The sequence below is a fragment of the Triticum urartu genome, chromosome 2, assembly GCF_003073215.2.
Source record: "Triticum urartu cultivar G1812 chromosome 2, Tu2.1, whole genome shotgun sequence".
In the NCBI taxonomy this organism is placed as follows: Eukaryota; Viridiplantae; Streptophyta; class Magnoliopsida; order Poales; family Poaceae; genus Triticum; species Triticum urartu.
In genome coordinates this window covers 603,789,185-603,809,284 of record NC_053023.1, presented here as the reverse complement: position 1 = coordinate 603,809,284, position 20,100 = coordinate 603,789,185, and positions in this window count along the sequence as shown.

The window sequence follows — 20,100 nt, the reverse complement described above, 5'->3', positions numbered from 1 at the left end:
CGTTGAATTGCTAGGAAGATCAAGACCTATGTGGATATGGTAATGCAGCAGCCGTTTAGGCCTGAGTCACCAGCAGGTAGCAGGTGTGAGACCAAAGGTTCCATTTGCCAAATGGTCTCTGCTGTCGGAGGGGTATGTGATGGTTGGTGATGCTTCATGTTGAATGGGCGCTGGAACGCAGGAACGGTGATACCAGGCGTGTTTAATTCCCGGCCAAGTCCCGGGCTTTCGAGTTGGGACCATGTGTCTGATCCGGAGTATGACAATACTCCTTTTTTCTGAATTAAGGCCAACTCTAAAGTACCTGTGTAAAATAGAGGAGGATCCGTCCGAGCAAATCTTGGTGAAGTATATTTACTCAACTAACTTTTGGTCGGACCTAGCCGGTCCCCTGAATATAATGGAGTACAATTTTGTTTTTTTCTAACTTATGCAATTCTAGTTTACATTGCAACTACATCTTAGCACACATATAGAAACTAAATATAAATATGAAGGTTCAAGCAAATCACGAATAAAGTTTATAAACCGAATTCAAAGTTACAAACTAAATTATTCAAATTTAAACACACCGAATGGTTCAAATGTAGCAAATGACACAACTAGGAAGTGCTATGAAGTTGCTAGTGATGCTCAATCGAATCTTCTTTGAGCTGGGTATGAACTTGTCAGTTCTTGATCCTGCGATGCCCTTCCAGGATTGCCTGGATCCTATTTGGATCATACTCTTGCTCAACCAGAGTCTCGTTGGTGATGTACCGAAAGTTTTCAGGCATATCTCTCTCATCTTCAATGAACATGTTATGCAATATGATGCAACAAGTCATGATCTGCCATAGAACCTTTGAACTCCAGTACTTGGCAGGGCCACGAACAAGTGCAAAGTGCTTCTGAAGCACAATGAAGGCTCTCTCCACATCTTTCCTAGCTGCTTCTTGACATTGGGCAAAGTGAATATTTTTATTACCTTTTGGGCGCGAAATTGTTTTGACTAATGTCGCCCATGGGGGATAGATGCCATCTGCGAGGTAGTAACCCACTGAGTAGTCGTGCCGATTAAGCGAATAGTTGCAAGCAGGAGCATCTCCTATAATAAGCCTAGAAAACAATGGTGATCTCGACAGCACATTCAAGTCATTGTGAGAGCCAGGCAAACCAAAGAACGAATGCCATATCCAAAGATCCAATTCGTTGCAACTACCTCAAGAATGATCGTTAGATTAGTGCAGCGGCCTCTATACTGACCCTTCCACCCTTCAGGATAATTCTTCCATGTCCAATGCATACAGTCAAGAGATCCATGCATCCCTGGCCATCCTCTTGCTTCATTCTCTGTCATCAACCTTTTTTTCTTCCTCGTTGGGTCCTCTAAGTACTCTGGTCCAAAAACATCGACCACTACTTTAGTAAACCTTTAAACCTTTGAATAACCTCTAAGAATGTGTCATCACCAATGCAGACATAGTCGTTAATTGCATCGGGCGAACACCCATATGTCATGACTCGTACAACCGCAATGCACTTCATCAGAGGACTTGCACTTATCTCTCCGCTTGCATTTTTTTGAAGCTTGAACCAGTCATCATACTTCTCAACAGCTTGCAATGGCCAGAAAAAGACTTGTGCGCATCTGAAACCGTCGACAAAAGTACTTCTCTGGATAGGTTGGGTTTGGATCAAATTAGTCTCTCATGATCTTGGCATGGCCCTCCGCTCTATCATGGTTGATGTGTATGCAGGCAAACTACGATCCTCTCCTAGACCACCGAATATCATCATTGAAAATCATGCCAAGAACGGTTTCAAAGTATTCATCGTCCTCTTCCTATTCAGATGAAGACGAGTCCTTGAAGACCATCTCCCACAACCTATTCATCTTTAATTAAACCGTCTAGGTCCAATCCAAATGGCTTAGTTCAAAATGAAATGAACGAAAAAACTCACCTTGGCAAACCGTCGAACACTTGTGGTGCGATGGTGGTGCACCTACCAGTCGACATCGTTTCGGCCAGACCAGCGAGCGGTGATGCATGGGAGTCACCTACAGGAGGTGCGCAAGCAAGGTCATATGCAGCAGCCACCAAATAGGAAGAAGATTCGAAGTAATCCGAGGAATCGACTATGACGACGATGGCGGCATTTCACCATGATTCCGGCGACGACGACGGGCGGTGTACGGGCTCGGAGTTGGGAAGAAGGGCAGCGAGGGCTGAGGGAGGCAACAACGTACCGTCGGGGCTAGCGGACGGTCGCCGAGAGGTGTTGGGAAACGTAACAGAACACAATTTTTTTGCCCTACAAACACAATCAGAGGAACACAATGAAGATGCATTAGATCTTTAGATTGGATTTTTACCAACTTCGAGTTGAAGTGGAACAAGAGTGTAGATCATCGATGAAGTCCCTCGAACTGTTCACGAATGATCCCTCAAACAAAAGATCGAATGCATGACCTCTCTACAGATTGCTAGCATACATGCTTCATGATCCGACAACGCTTCACCGTCCATAGTTAATCATCCCTAGTTCTCTATAATCCTCATAATAGAGAAGCCCAATGAGGTTCTCTTCTCCCTCCTATAATTCTCCAGCGATGATTAGCTCTAGATGGTGAACCACTACCGGATCGTGAAGCCTGTACGCTTGCAATTTGTAGAGAGGTCGTGCTTTTGGTCTTTTCTTTGAAGGATCGTTCTTGAGCGCTTCGAGGGACTTCATCGATGATCTACACCAACTCTTCTTTTGTTGCAACTCGAAGTTGGTAACAATCCAATCTAAACCTCTAATGCATCTTCATAGTGTTCCTAGGATTGTGTTCGTAGGGCAATTGTTTGTTTTGTTTTCTAATACGTTTCCCAACACCTCCCGATGACTGTCCGTCGATCCCGCCACTACATCGTTGCCTCCCTTGGCCCTCTCCACCCTTCTGCCCGACTCTGAGCCCCTTTACCGCCCGTCACCGTCACCGGAATCAACGTGAAACGCCGCCACAGTCACCATAATCGATTCATCGGAGTGCTTGAATCTTCTTCCGATTTGGTGGGCGCCGCATCTAACCTCGTTTGTGAACCCTTGCAGGTGATCCCCACGCGTCGTCGCCCGCTGGTTTGGCCGAAACGGCGCCGGCTAGCAGGTGAACTACCACCGCACCGCAAGTGTTTGACGGTTTGCCTAGGTGAGTTTTTCGTCCAAAACAAAAGCCACTAAGGCCTCCTTTCTATATGCAATATTGCAAAGGGTCGGATATTGAAATGCTAATGGAGAGTCACCACACCAGGTATCTTCCTATAAAATCGACGATTGGGCATCACCAACCTTAAAGGAACCACACATAAAAAAGGAAGAGTTAGAAACGACGAATTAGTAGGCTTCACATCAACTCGGGATCGCGTTTTGCAGTACATGTATTTGTTGTGCAACAACTCTTTCCAAACACCTTCCGGCAAGCAACTTATGCAGCCATTTGTCGAGTAAGCACTTGGTTTTTATTTCAAGATTTTCAATACCCAACCCACCTTGATAATTGGTCCTACACATGAAGTCCCATTTAGAAAATCTGTACTTCTACTTCTGCTCCTTGCATTTCCAGAAGAACCTACTCCAGTAAAAGTATAGCCTTTTTAACACCCCTTTAGGTATCTCAAAAAGGACAACATATGCATCAGTGGGCTAGTAAAAAGAACACTAATAAGGGGAAGTCGTCCTCCATATGAAAAAATCTTACCCTTCAACTACCGAGCTTCTTTTCAAAATAATCTTCAATTATTTTCCATTCCCTATTAGTAAGCCTACGACGAAGAATGAGAGTTTCAAGATACTTAAACGGAAGGGATCCCACCTCATAGCCAAAAAATCGCATGTGCCGACTCTCCTCTTCTTTTTCCTTACCAAAACAGAAGAGCTCACTCTTGTGGAAATTAATTTTTAGATCTGAAAGTTATTCGAAAAGACACAAGATCAACTTCATAGTAATTGCTTTTTGAAGGCTGTGTTCCATAAAATGATTGTGTCAACTACATACTAGATGATGGACACACCTCCATCAACCAGATACGGAATAAGGCTCCCAACCCAACCATCCTCATTAGGCCTTGTTATGAAAATAGCCAACATATCCACCACAATATTAGTGATAGGGTATTCCCTTGCCTAAAACCCTTATGGGTTTGGAAATAATAAATGGTGTCATCATTGAAATTAACCCCAACACTCCCACCCTGAACATAAGAAGCAACTTGTTGCCTCCATTCTCACAAACTTCCATGCAGAGAGCTTGTTGAAGAAAATACCACTTAACTTTGGCATAATCCTTTTCAAAGTCCACCTTGAATATAACTCTGCTGAGTTTCTTAGTATAAAGCTTATGGATCATCTCATGAAGGACAACCACTCCCTGAAGTATATTATGACCAGGCATAAAGTCCGTCTGCATTGGGCGTACAACCGTATGAGTGATACTATACAATCTATTTGTGCCCACCTTGGGAAATATTTTAAATTTGACATCCATCAAGCTGATGGGTCAAAATTTCTCAATCCGAACATCATCCAATTTCTTGGGGAGAAGCGTGATGATGCCAAAGTTGAGACAAAACAATGAAATATCATCATTGTACAAGTCCTCAAATATTGGAAGAAGATCACCTTTAATGACCCCCAACATTGTTGATAAAACTTAGCGGGGACCCCATCTGGTCCCGAGGCTTTATTACACTCTATTTGGGAGATGGCCTCAAAAACCTCCTTTTCTAGGAAAGTTGTCGTCAACACAGCATTTTCCTCGGTGGAGAGTTGAGGTATATTATCAGTAACATCTTCAACCAGAGAGGAAAATTGGGTTTTGGAGAGCCAAACGATGCATATAATAATTAGCTATATAAGCTTTCATATGGTCATGACCCACAATGGTCCCCTCACCATGTTTAAGCTAAAAAATCATTTTTACGATGATTTCCATTTGTAATCAAAGAAGAAATTCACATTAGCACCTACCCAAACATATCTTACTTTTGTCCGTCGGGCCCATCTACTTTCTTCCTCACACAAAAGCTTAGCCAAGAATTTGTTTGCCCCTCGCTTAGCCTCAAGATCCGCTGCGGAGAGGGGAGCAAATTCCGTCTTAATGTCCAAAGTGTTAACAATTGCAAGAAGATGATCTTTTTCTATCTTGTACTCACCACTATTACACATAGCTCAACCTCGAAGGAATCGTCTAAGGTGTCAAATCTTAAATTTCTAATTCTCAATATTAGTAATTCCTCTAATCTCCTTCGACCATTCATGACATATCGTATCGAGAAAATATTCCCTTTCAAACCAAGATGTTTCTAAATAAAAGGAGGCCTTGTTCCCGGGTGAACCGTCTCACCTGAATCCAAAAGAAGAGGTGTGTGATCAGAGATACTTCTCTGGAGAGCACAAACCGTCACCGGAGAATTTTTTCTCCCACTCAGCACTCATCAAAACACAATCCAACAATTCATTAGTCGGTGAGGGTAAATTGTTTGCCGAAGTGAACTTGCAGACTGATAGAGCTCTCTCTCTCTCTCTCAAGTCTAAGTTCTTAACAATGGCATTGAAGATAAAGGGCCATCTGCCATCAAAGTTATTGTTATTCCTCTCTTCTTGCCTCCGGATAATGTTAAAATCACCACCCAGCAACATAGGTGGAGATTGTGAACCGCAAATCGGGATACATGTGTCTCAACATCCATATCTCACCTCCGTCTATTCCTAGGTCCAGATCGCCATTCTCTTCCATTTATTCACTTGTAGTGTAATCATTTTCTTCTTCTTCTTCCTCTTTGTTTCAATTGAGATCTTTCTCATTCATCTTTCCATCAAGATTTGTGTTGGTGTCAAAATTCAACTTATCTAGTGCCTCTGCATCTAGAATTTCTTTACTACAATCGTTCTTTATCAACCACATTTTGTGTCTAAGTTCCTCTTCCATTTTCTTGTCCAGACTGACTTGATTGGACTACATCTCTTCCAGATCTAGATCAGGTGCACTTTTTTTATCCACTAGTATTTGAGCTCCCGAGAACATGAATAGTGCCCCCTACTCATTTTTTAACCTCTTTGGATCTCTTTGTGATTTGTCTTGCTGCATAGTACTATCAATCTCAGACAATTTGATCACCACCCCATCAACTATAAGACCTTCTTCCTCCAGAACTTGCTCTAGCTCAAAAACAATGTGTTAGATAAGAGAGAATAATCAGTAAGTTCATATATACCAAGAAATTTAGTTAGGCTCCTAGTCCTAACATCACATTTAATACTGACCACTTTCGTGTCCCAAAAACCTTGCTTATCACAGTTATTAACCTCTTGAAAATTCCCAAACTATGAGGCCACATCAGCAAGGCCATCCCTGTGTTGAAAAGATTCAAGCACTCCACTAGCTCTCACCTAGACAATATATAGTTCAAAAGAAGCCCAATAATTTGATGTTTTCTTGAAAATGTTTATCACTAGAGCACTTCCTTTCAATACAAAAGGGTAATCACACATTTCCTCTAACTTCCTTGACAACAGTCCTTAAGAATAGGCGAATACCAAAAATTAGTGAATTATTCTTACTTCTAACGGGCTCAACGTCATCTCCAATCTTTCTGCCATCAGGACCTCTCCTGTCAGAACTATTGTTTAGACAATCAAGAACATTATACAATGATATAGTTTAGTTTGGCATGCTTCGAAGTTGTCAACAACGCCCTATTAGTTTTATGGGAAATTATCGGCACCACATTGCTCCATGCTACCTCACAAAGTCTTCCTCTCTTATTGACCTGAGAATAAACATGTACCTAGTTGTTGAACAAATATAAAACACCCCTACCTTTATTTAAACAACTGAAAGGTAAGTTACAAATCTTTCTGCATCGCTAGAAAATAGAGAGCATATATGTTGCTGTAGTTTCCTAGGATGCTTTTGTTTTTTCAAATACTTTAGACAGTTGAGAATTTTGGGTTGTTACAATCATCACCATCCCTTTCCTCTTCAACATTACCTCCTTTTTGCAAATACAACTGATATGTCTCCGTTGTATCTATAATTTTTGATTGTTTCATGCCAATACTCCCTCCATCCGGAAATACTTGTCTTCAAAATGGATGTATCTATAACTAAAATAAGTCTAGATACAACCATTTTGAGGACAAGTATTTCCGGACGGAGGGAGTATTATACAACTTTCACATACTTTTGGCAACATTTTATATGATTTATTTGGACTAACCTATTGATCTAGTGCCCAGTGCCAGTTCCTGTTTGTTGCATGTTTTTGTTTCGCAGAAAATCCATATCAAACGGAGTCCAAATGCAATAAAAATCCTTGGAGAATTATTTTGGAATATTTGTGAATTTTGGGAGGTGGAATCAACGTAAACGGGGGCCCACAGGGCCCAAGATACACCCAGGTATCTTGTGCCCTCCTTGTAAGTCAGTTGGGGCCCTTCTTCTGGCACAAGAAAGATAATTTATGGGAAAAAATCGTGTAATTTTTTTAGCGCAATCGAAGTTACGGATCTCCGGGAATTTAAGAAATGGTGAAGGGCCAGATCTAGGGAACATGAAACAAAAGGGAACAGAGAGACAAATCCAATCTCGAAGGGGCTCCCACCCCTCAGCCGCCATGGAGGCCATAGACCAGAGGGGGAACTCTCCTCCCATCTAGGGGAGGCCAAGGAAGAAGAATAATAAGGAGGGAGGCTCTCTCCCCTCTCTCCCGGTGGCGCCGGAGTGCCGCCAGGGCAAGGATCGTGACGGTGATCTACATCAACAATCTTGCTACCGTCAACACCAACTTTATCCCCCTCTATGCAACGGTGTAACCTCCCTTCTCCCCACTATAATCTCTACTTAAACATGGTGCTCAACTCCATATTTTATTTCCCAATGATATTTGGCTATCCTATGATGTTTGAGTAGATTCATTTTGTCCTGTGGGCTAATCGTGATCTTGGTTGGTATGAGTGTATATTTTATTTAGGGTGCTGTCCTATGGTGCCCTTCGTGTCGCGCAAACGGAGGGACCCCTCCCGTAGGGTTTTGCAATATGTTCATGGTTTGCTTATTGTCGGTGTTGCGGGGGTGACAACAGCCTAAACACGGATAAGTGGTTTATGGCGTATGGGAGTAAAGAGGACTTGATACTTAATGCTATGGTTGGGTTTCACGACCTTAATGATCTTTAGTAGTTGCGGATGCTTGCTAGAGTTCCAATCATAAGTGCATATGATCCAAGTAGAGAATGTATGTTAGCTCGTGCCTCTCCCTCATGTAAAATTAGAAGAATGATTACCAGTACTTGTTATAGATTGCCTAGGGACAAATGACTTTCTTGTTGACAAAAGCTATCTACTTTTATTACCTTGGAATTTATTCGTAGTTTTGTTCTCGCAAAGTACTTGTAGTTTTATTCTTGCAAAATAGTTTCATACTTGTTTTCGGTAAAGGAAACATCAAGTGTGCGTAGAGTTGTATCGGTGGTTCATAGAACTTGAGGGAATATTTGTTCTACCTTTAGCTCCTCGTTGGGCTCGACACTCTTATTTATCAAAGAAGGCTACAAACGATCCCCTATACTTGTGAGTTATTAAGACCTTTTTCTGGCACCGTTGCCGAGGAGCAATAGCGTGGGGTGAATATTCTCGTGTGTGCTTGTTTGCTTTATCACTAAGTAGTTTTTATTTCCTGTTCTAAGTTGTTCTCTATCTTTAGTTATGGATATGGAACACGAAACCCCAAAAAAATTAGTTGTACTTGCTACTCATGGAGACGGGGAACCTCCTAAAATGCTCTATGCTCGTTATGTGAAAAATAGTGTGCACTACTTTGATAATCCTGAGAAATCCCCATTCAACTTGATAATGGGAGAGACGTTGGATCAACGTGAATACTTTAGGGATTATCGCTTGACACAAAAAGGGAAAATTTTATGGGATCAAATTGATATGTTGCATTGGTATGCTTGGAATTTATGCCAGAGATATGATTATACTTGTGCTCTAGGATGAACGCTCCACACCTTCCCTTTTCATGCAAATTTAATGATAATGAAACCTTGGATTCTTATGCCAATGGTAGATATGATTATTATGATGTGGAACGAATAGAAGAATTTTTTGCTTTTAAGGGTGCTTATGAAAATGAATCTTTGTTTTTAAAGTATGAAGCTTTTGATGATGATGTTTATAGACCTGAAAATTTTGCCATCCTTAAATATTCCTATGAAAATTATAAATACAATTCCAATATTGATATATTTATTGAGAAAGTCTCTACTGTCCAAGAAGAGACTAATATTTTGCAGGAGTCTATGGAAGAAGGAATTGATGAAATTGTGAGCTCATTGGATGAAAAAGATGACAAGGAGAGCGAAGAACAAAGGGAGGCAGAACGGATTAGCTACCCGTTCCCACCTTCTGATGAGAATAACTCTCCAATCCATACATTGTTTAATTTCCCTTCATGCAAACCGAAGGATGAATGCTATGATAATTGCTATGATCCCGTTGATTCTTTTGAAATATCCCCTTTTGATGAACTTGATGCTTGCTATGCTCGTGGCCATGATGCCAATATGAATTATGCTTATGGAGATGAACTTGCTATAGTTCCTTATGTTAAGAATGAAATTGTTTCTATTACACCCACACATGATAGTCCTATTATCCTTTTGAATTCTCCAAACTACACTATATCGGAGAAGTTGGCACTTATTAAGGATTACATTGATGGGTTGCCTTTTACCGTTGCACATGATGATTTTGATGAATATAATATGCATGTTCTTGCTGCTCCTACTTGCAATTATTATGAGAGAGAGGAGCTACATCTCCACCTCTTTATGATTCCGATACGATAAAATTGCAAGAAACTGTTTATGCTATGTATTGTCCTTTACTTGATGTGCATGAATTGTTCTTTTATGACATGCCGATGCATAGGAAGAGAGTTAGACTTCATCATTGCATGATATATGTTTCTTTGTGCTCACTACTAAATGTCAAATCATTGTTAATTAAAATTGGCTTTGATATACCTTGAGATCTGGGTGGATCCATTACTTGAGCACTTTATGCCTAGCTTAATGACTTTAAAGAAAGCGCTGCCAGGGAGACAACCCGAAAGTTTTAGAGAGTCATTTTATTCTGTTGAGTGCTTTTATAAATTTTAAAAAACAAAAAAATAGAGGGGAACTTAAAACTTCACAAAAAGAAAAGTGAAAGTGAGAGGGATGAGCATTGTGAAAGTGGGAGCTAGCCTTGAACTTTGTTCATGCCCATGGAAACTTTGTGAATCTTAATTACAGAAACTTTTCAACAAAAATAATTATCCCCTTGTACAAATCATTTGTATTGTAAAATTATTGTTCCAAGATTTGCGTTTAGGATGAGTAGATTGTTTGTTGGTATGTGCGGTGCAAAAACAGAAACTTTGGCTATAGTGCGTGAATTTACATTTTTTTACTGGAACATCAAAAGCTTCTGTAACTTTTTGCAAAGTCTTGCTATGAAAAATGTTTTTTTGTCCTAAGTTTTCAGAATTTTTGGAGTGCCAGAAGTATGGTAGATGTTCAGATTGCTACAGACTGTCCTGTTTAAGACAGATTCTGTTTTTGATGCATTGTTTTGCTTCTTTTGGTGAAACTATCGATTCTATCGGTGGTATAAGCCATGTAAAATTTATAATACAGTAGCTACAATGCAAGAACAAAATATGAATGGGTTTGCAACAGTACTTAGAGTAGTGATTTGCATTATTATACTAACGGATCTCACCAGTTTTCTGTGGCTGAAGTGATCAAAGATTGAGGAGGTATCAACATGAGGAGAAGGAGGAGAGGCAAGAGCTCAAGCGTGGGGATGCCCAAGGCACCCCAAGTAAATATTTAAGGAGACTCAAGAGTCTAAGCTTGGGGATGCCCTGGAAGGCATCCCATCTTTCTTCAACAAGTATCAGTATGTTTTCTTCTTCGCTTCGTTCATGTGATATGTGCAAATCTTGGAGCGTCTTTTGTGTTTAGTTTTCATTTTTCTTTTCTGCACCATGATAGTATGAGATAGTCCATGGTTAATTTATAGAATGCTCATTGCACTTCACTTATATCTTTTGAGTGTGGATTTATAGAATGCTTCATGTGCTTCGCTTATATCATTTGAAGTTTGGATTGCCTATTTCTCTTCACATAGAAAACCGTTATTTGAAGAATGATCTTTTGCTTCACTTATATTTGTTAGAGCATGATATTTTATGGAAAGAATTAAAATCTAATTCTTCACTTATATCTATTTAGAGAGTCACCAGGAATTGGTCATTTGCATGGTTAGTCATAAAATCCTACATAAAACTTATGGATAACTGAATATGATATGTTTGATTCCTTGCAATAGTTTTGCGATATAGAGATGGAATATGTGGGAGGTACTAGTAAATGGTTGTGGTTAGTAAGAATATTGGTGTTAAGGTTTGTGATTCCCGAAGCATGCATGTATAGTCTCTCGTTATGCTATGAAGTTGGAGCATTATTTATTATTGGTTGTCTTCCTTATGAGTGGCGGTCGGGGACGAGCGATGGTTTTCTACTACCAATCTATCCCCCTAGGGGCATGCGTAGTAGTACTTTTCTTCGAGGGCTAATAAACTTTTGAAATAAGTATATGAGTTCTTTATGACTAATGTGAGTCCATGGATTATACGCACTCTTACCTTTCCGCAATTTGCTAGCCTCTACGGTACCGTGCATTGCCCTTTCTCACCTCGAGAGTCGGTGCAAACTTCGCCGATGCATCAAACCCCGTGGTATGATATTCTCTATCACACGCCTTATTATATCTTCCTCAAAACAGCCACCATACCTACCTATTATGGCCTCTCCATAGCCATTCTGAGATATATTGCCATGCAATTTCCACTGCCTCCATTTTGATGACTTGAGCATTCATTGTTATATTACTTTGCATGATCATATAGCTGGCATATTAGTTGTGGCTCAGCCACCATGCATCATTTTTTATACATGTTACGCTAGATCATTGCGCATCCTGGTACACTGCCAGAGGCATTCATATAGTCATATTTTTTATAGGTATCGAGTTGTAATATTGAGTTGTAAGTAAATACAAGTGTGATGATCATCATTATTCATTTTTAGAGCATTGCCCCGGTGAGGAAAGGATGATGGAGACTATGATTCCCCCACAAGTCGGGATGAGACTCCGGACAATGAGAGCAAAAAAGTATAAAAAGAAAAAGAAAAGAAAAAGAAAAGAAAAAAAAGAAAAAAAAGAAAATAAAAAAGACAAAGAGAGAAGGGGCATGAAAATTCCACACTTGTGCTTCAAAGTAGCACCATGTTTTTCATGTAGAGAGTCTCCTATGTTGTCACTTTCATATACTAGTGGGAATTTTTCATTATAGGATTAGATGCACACCCACTTAGTTTTCACTTTGAGCTTTCATACACTTATAGCTCTTAGTGCATTCATTGCATGGCAATCCCTACTCCTCGCATTGATATCAATTGATGGGCATCTCCATAGCCCGTTGGTTAGCCGCGTCGACGTGAGACTTTCTTACCTTTTTGTCTTCTCTATATTTACCCCTATAATCATACTCTATTCCACCCGTAGTGCTATATCCATGGCTTGTGCTCATGTATTGCGTGAGGGTTGGAAAAGCTAAAGCGCGTTAAAAAGTATGAACCAATTGCTTGGCTTGTCATCGGGGTTGTGCATGATAAATACTTTGTGTCAAGAAGACAGAGCATGATAGGACTATATGATTTTGTAGGGATAGCTTTCTTTAGCGTTGGTATTTTGAAAGACATGATTGTTTGTTGGGATGCCTGAGTATTGATGTCTTTATGTCAAATTATAGACTATTGCTTTGAATCACTCATGTCTTAATATTCATGCCATGATTAGATATATGATCAAGATTATGTTAGTGTTTTTGTTTCACACAAAATCCATATCAAACGAAGTCCAAATGCAATAAAAATTTACGAAGAATTATTTTGGAATATTTGTGAATTTTGGAAGGTGGAATCAACGTAAACGGGGGCCCACAGGCCCCAAGATACACCAGGGTGCGGCAGGGGGTGCCTGGCGTGCCTAGGTGTCTTGTGCCCTCCTCGTAAGTCGGTTGGGGCCCTTCTTCTGGCGCAAGAAAGATAATTTATGGAAAAAAACCATTTAAAAATTTCAGCGCAATCGGAGTTACGGATCTCCGGGAATTTAAGAAACGGTGAAGGGCCAGATCTGGGGAACGCATAACAGAAGGGAACAGAGAGACAGATCCAATCTCGGAGGGGCTCCTGATACGTCTCCAACATATCTATAATTTTTGATTGTTCCATGCTATTATATTATCAACCCTGGATGTTTTATATGCATTTATATGCTATTTTATATGATTTTTGGGACTAACCTATTAACCTAGAGCCCAGTGACAGTTTCTATTTTTTTTTGTTGTTTTTGAGTATCGCAGAAAAGGAAAACCAAACGGAGTCCAATTGACCTGAAACTTCACAGAACTTATTTTTGGACCAGAAGAAGGACATGGAGTAAAAGAGTTGGGCCAGAAGAGTCCCAGGCTACCCATGAGGGTGGGGGGCGCGCCTCCCTACCTCGTGGACAGCCCAGAGACCCCCCTGACTTGTTCTCGATGCCAAAACCTCTTATATATACTGAAACTTCCGGAAAGAAACCTAGATCGGGAGTTCCGCCGCCAGAAGCCTCCATAGCCACCGAAAACCAATCTAGACCCATTCCGGCACCCTGCCGGAGGGGGGAATCCCTCTCCAGTGGCCATCTTCATTAGCCCGACGCTCTCCATGATGAGGAGGGAGTAGTTCACCCTCGGGGCTGAGGGTATGTACCAGTAGCAATGTGTTTGATCTCTCTCTCTCTCTCGTGTTCTTGATTCGACACGGTCTTGATGTATCGCGAGCTTTGCTATTATAGTTGGATCTTATGATGTTTCTCCCCCTCTACTCTCTTGTGATGAATTGAGTTTTCCCTTTGAAGTTATCTTATCGGATTGAGTCTTTAAGGATTTGAGAACACTTGATGTATGTCTTGCATGTGCTTATCTGTGGTGACAATGGGATATCACGTGATCCACTTGATGTATGTTTTGGTGATCAACTTGCGAGTTCCGTGACCCTGTGAACTTATGCATAGGGGTTGACACACGTTTTCGTCTTGACTCTCCGGTAGAAACTTTAGGGCACTCTTTGAAGTTCTTTGTGTTGGTTGAATAGATGAATCTGAGATTGTGTGATGCATATTGTATAATCATACCCGCGGATACTTGAGGTGACATTGGAGTATCTAGGTGACATTAGGGTTTTAGTTGATTTGTGTCTTAAGGTGTTATTCTAGTACGAACTCTAGGATAGATTGAACGGAAAGAATTGCTTCATGTTATTTTACTACGGACTCTTGAATAGATCGATCAGAAAGAATAATTTTGAGGTGGTTTCGTACCCTACAATAATCTCTTCATTTGTTCTCCTCTATTAGTGACTTTGGATTGACTCTTTATTGCATGTTGAGGGATTGTTATATGATCCAATTATGTTATTATTGTTGAGAGAAATTGCACTAGTGAAAGTATGAACCCTAGGCCTTGTTTCCTAGGATTGCAATACCGTTTGTGCTCACTTTTATCACTTGCTACCTTGCTGTTTTTATATTTTCAGATTACAAAAACCTTTATCTACCATCCATATTGCACTTGTATCACCATCTCTTCGCCGAACTAGTGCACCTATACAATTTACCATTGTATTGGGTGTGTTGGGGACACAAGAGACTCTTTGTTTTGCAGGGTTGTTTGAGAGAGACCATCTTCATCCTACGCCTCCCACGGATTGATAAACCTTAGGTCATCCACTTGAGGGAAATTTGCCACTGTCCTACAAACCTCTGCACTTGGAGGCCCAACAACGTCTACAAGAAGAAGGTTGTGTAGTAGACATCAAGCTCTTTTCTGGCGCCGTTGCCGGGGAGGTTAGCGCTTGAAGGTATATCTTTAGATCTTGCAATTGAATCTTTTAGTTTCTTATTTTATCACTAGTTTAGTCTTTAAAATAAAATTACAAAAAATGGAATTGAGGGTACCTCATATGCTTCATCTTTTTAATGTCTTTCATGAAAATAAGGATTTCGATAATTGTGCCAAATTGTTAGAAGAAGAATGCATTAGAATGTTTGGCACTAAATATTTGAATGATGAGCATGATTGCAATGTTGTTAGTATGAATTCTTTGAATATCCATGGTACTAATGATGATTGCACTAGTCATGATGAAAATGTCTCTTATAAGCATGTCAATTTTTGTGGAGTGCATAGAGTTTGCAAGTACACACCAAATAGGGAAGATAGATTTTGCAAGAGGTATAAGTATTTAGAAACTAAATGGTTGCAAGAAAGGCTAGATGCTTGTGCTGAAAATTTAAATTTTCTTAGCCATCCTTGTGAACTTTGCAATGAACGTGGTCATTTAAATATCCAATGCAAATTGTTTCATGATCGAATCGTGTCCAAAAATTGTGATGACTTGATTTCCCTTGCGCATCATAATGAACTTAGTTTGCTTCTGGGTTATGAAGAAATGAAACGTATAAATAAGGATATTCCAGAATTTGCCCTTGATAAAGTTCTTGATTTTGATCTAGAGGAAATTTATATGTATTGTGTGGTGAATTGCATTGAAAATTCTTACATTGCCAATTAAATAAAGTCAAGAAAACAAATAGAAGATGAAGATAATACTAATGAAAGGGAAGAAATTTCCCAATATCCTCCTATTCTTTCTTATGATGAACCAGGTAACGAGGAAGAGCCTTCTATTCAACCAATCTCATTAATAAGGTGCTCCAAAAAGAGGATTAAACCCACACATGATGTGAAGAAGAAAAAGAAAATACGGAGAAGAAAAGGTAAGAAGGTATCCCTCCCAAATGATGTTGCTCCTATTACTCATTGTGATGATGATAATTTCTATACTATTGGTGCTATCCATACTATTAATGATGAGAGTGATTATGCTTATAATATGAAAAGGCCCAAGCTTGGGGATGCTATGTTTGATGAGAATGACATGTTTGAGAATTTATTTGCTGCAATTAATGTTTTTCCCAAGCTTGGGGATGCTATGTTTCATGAACATGATATATTTAAACTCCCAAGTTTTGATATGCAAATTTATTACGATGATAGCATGCCTCCTATTTATGATGATTATATCGATGAAAGTGGGTTTGGAAGAGTGTCGGCTTTAGGAAGTCATGATCCCACTATTTTGGAGGGTGTTGAATCTTATTTTGAGAATTATGAAAGTGGATTTGGAGAGGTCATGACTTTATTTAGTAATGATTCCACTATCTTGGAAGAGGTTTCAATTGATTATGATGAGAACAAAGTTGGTACTTATGATGATTATTGTGATGACACTTATGCTATAAAAAGTAGTGATAATTATATTTATAAAACTTGTCATGATTATGATTGCCCTTTTTCTGAACATTACTCTTTTAATGTGGAAACAATTTATAGTATTCGAGTTTCTTATGATACTCCCACTATTCCGAATGGGAAGAATTTTGCTTATGTGGAGAGTAGTAAATTTTCTATGCTTGTAGATCATGATAATAATGCTTTATGTGATGGTTATATTGTTGAATTCATTCATGATGCTACTGAAAATTATTATGAGGGAGGAATATATGCTTGTAGGGATTGCAATAATATCAAGTTTCCTCTCTATGTGCATAAAGTTTTAAAGTTATGCTTGTTTTGCCTTCCTATGCTAGTTGATTATTGTTCCCATAAGTTGTTTGTTCACAAAATCCCTATGCATAGGAAGTGGGTTAGACTTAAATGTGCTAGTCATATTCTTCATGATGCTCTCTTTATGTTACAATTCTTATCTTTTATGTGAGCATCATTGAAATCATCATGCCTAGCTAGGGGCGTTAAACGAAAGCGCTTGTTGGGAGGCAACCCAATTTTATTTTTGTTCTTTGATTTTTTCTCCTGTTTAGTAATAAATAATTCATATAGCCTCTGTTTAGATATGGTTTTATGTTTTAATTAGTGTTTGTGCCAAGTAGAACCTTTGGGAAGACTTGGGTGAAGTCTTTGCGATCTTGCTGCAAAACAGAAACTTTAGCTCTCACGAGATTTGCTGCCATTTTTTACTGGAGAGTGAGATTAGGTTGATTATTTTTGCAGATGATTAATAGACAAATTCATTACGTCCACAAATTTATTTCAGAATTTTTGGGGTTACAGAAGTATACGCTTGATACAGATTACTACAGACTGTTCTGTTTTTGATAGATTCTGTTTTCATTGTGTTGTTTGCTTATTTTGATGAATCTATGACTAGTATCGGAGGGTATGAACCATAGAGAAGTTGTAATAAAGTAGATATTACACCAATATGAATTTATAATGAGTTCACAACAGTACCAAAAGTGTTGATTTATTTTCTTATACTAACGGAGCTTACGAGTTTTCTGTTAAGTTTTGTGTTGTGAAGTTTTCAAGTTTTGGGTAAAGATTCGATGGACTATGGAATAAGGACTGGCAAGAGCCTAAGCTTGGGGATGCCCAAGGCACCCCAAGGCAATATTCAAGGACAACCAAGAGCCTAAGCTTGGGGATGCCCCGGATGCCATGTTCGTATTCGTTCATCAGTAACTTTACTTGGAGCTATATTTTTATTCACCACATGATATGCGTTTTGCTTGGAGCGTCATTTTATTTTCTTTTGCTTTGCTTGCTGTTTGAATAAAATACCAATATCTGAAATTCTTAAATGATAGAGATTCTTCACATAGTTACATAGTTATTCAACTACTCATTGATCTTCACTTATATCTTTTGGAGTAGTTTGTCATTTGTTCTAGTGCTTCTCTTATATCTTCTTAGAGCACAGTGGTGGTTTTATTTTGAAGAAATTTATGAACTCTCATGCTTCACTTATATTATTTTGAGAGTCTTTAGAACAACATGGTAGTTTGCTTTGGTTATGAAACCAGTCCTAATATGATAGGTATCCAAGAGGGATATAATAAAAACTTCCATATAGAGTGCACTGAATACTATGAGAAGTTTGATACTTGATGATTGTTTTGAGATATGAAGATGGTGATATTAGAGTCATGCTAGTCGAGTAGTTTTGAATTTGAGAGATACTTGTGTTAAAGTTTGTGATTCCCGTAGCATGCACGTATGGTGAACCGTTATGTGATGAAGTCGGAGCATGATTTAATTTTTGATTGTCTTCCTTATGAGTGGCGGTCGGGGACGAGCGATGGTCTTTTCCTACCAATCTATCCCCCTAGGAGCATGCGCATAGTACTTTGTTTCGATAACTAATAGATTTTTGCAATAAGTATGTGAGTTCTTTATGACTAATGTTGAGTCCATAGATTATACGCACTCTCACCCTTCCACCATTGCTAGCCTCTTTAATACCGCACACCTTTCACCGGTATTATACACCCACCATATACCTTCCTCAAAACAACCACCATACCTACCTATTATGGCATTTCCATAGCCATTCTGAGATATATTGCCATGCAACTTTCCACCATTCCGTTTATTATGACATGCTCCATCATTGTCATATTGCTTTGCATGATCATGTAGTTGACATCGTATTTGTGGCAAAGCCACCATTCATAATATTTTCATACATGTCACTCATGAGTCATTGCACATCCCGGTACACCGTCGGAGGCATTCATATAGAGTCATATTTTGTTCTAAGTATCGAGTTGTAATTCTTGAGTTGTAAGTAAATAAAAGTGTGATGGTCATCATTATTAGAGCACTGTCCCAAGTGAGGAAAGGATGATGGAGACTATGATTCCCCCACAAGTCGGGATGCGACTCCGGACGAAAATAAAAAAAGAGGCCATAAAAAAGGCCCAAAAAAAATGAGAGAAAGAGAGAAGGGGCAATACTACTATCCTTTTACCACACTTGTGCTTCAAAGTAGCACCATGATCTTCATGATAGAGAGTCTCCTATGTTGTCACTTTCATATACTAGTGGGAATCTTTCATTATAGAACTTGGCTTGTATATTCGATTGATGGGCTTCCTCAAAATGCCCTAGGTCTTCGTGAGCAAGCGAGTTGGATGCACACCCACTTAGTTTCTTTTTGAGCTTGCATACACTTATAGCTCTAGTGCATCCGTTGCATGGCAATCCCTACTCACTCACATTGATATCTATTGATGGGCATCTCCATAGCCCGTTGATACGCCTAGTTGATGTGAGACTATCTTCTCCTTTTTGTCTTCTCCACAACTACCATTCTATTCCACCTATAGTGCGCTATATCCATGGCTCACACTTATGTATTGCGTGAAGATCGAAAAGGTTTGAGAACATCAAAAGCACGAAACAATTGCTTGGCTTGTCATCCGGGTTGTGCATGATTTAAATATTTTTTGTGATGAAGATAGAGCATAGCCAGACTATATGATTTTTTAGGGATAGCTTTCTTTGGCCATGTTATATTCAGAAGACATAATTGCTTGGTTAGTATGCTTGAAGTATTATTATTTTTATGTCAATATTAAACTTTTGTCTTGAATCTTATGGATCTGAATATTCATGCCACAATAAAGAAGATTACATTGATAAATATGTTAGGTAGCATTCCACATCAAAAATTCTGTTTTTATCATTTACCTACTCGAGGACGAGCAGGAATTAAACTTGGGGATGCTTGATACATCTCCAACATATCTATAATTTTTGATTGTTCCATGTTATTATATTATCAACCTTGGATGTTTTATATGCATTTATATGCTATTTTATATGATTTTTGGGACTAACTTATTAACCTAGAGCCCAGTGCCAGTTTCTGTTTTTTTCGTTATTTTTGAGTATCGTAGAAAAGGAAAACCAAACGAAGTCCAATTGACCTGAAACTTCACGGAACTTATTTTTGGACCAGAAGAAGGACATGGAGTAAAAGAGTTGGGCCATAAGAGTCCTGGGCTGCCCACGAGGGTGGGGGTGCTCCCACCCCCTTGGGCGCGCCTCCCTAC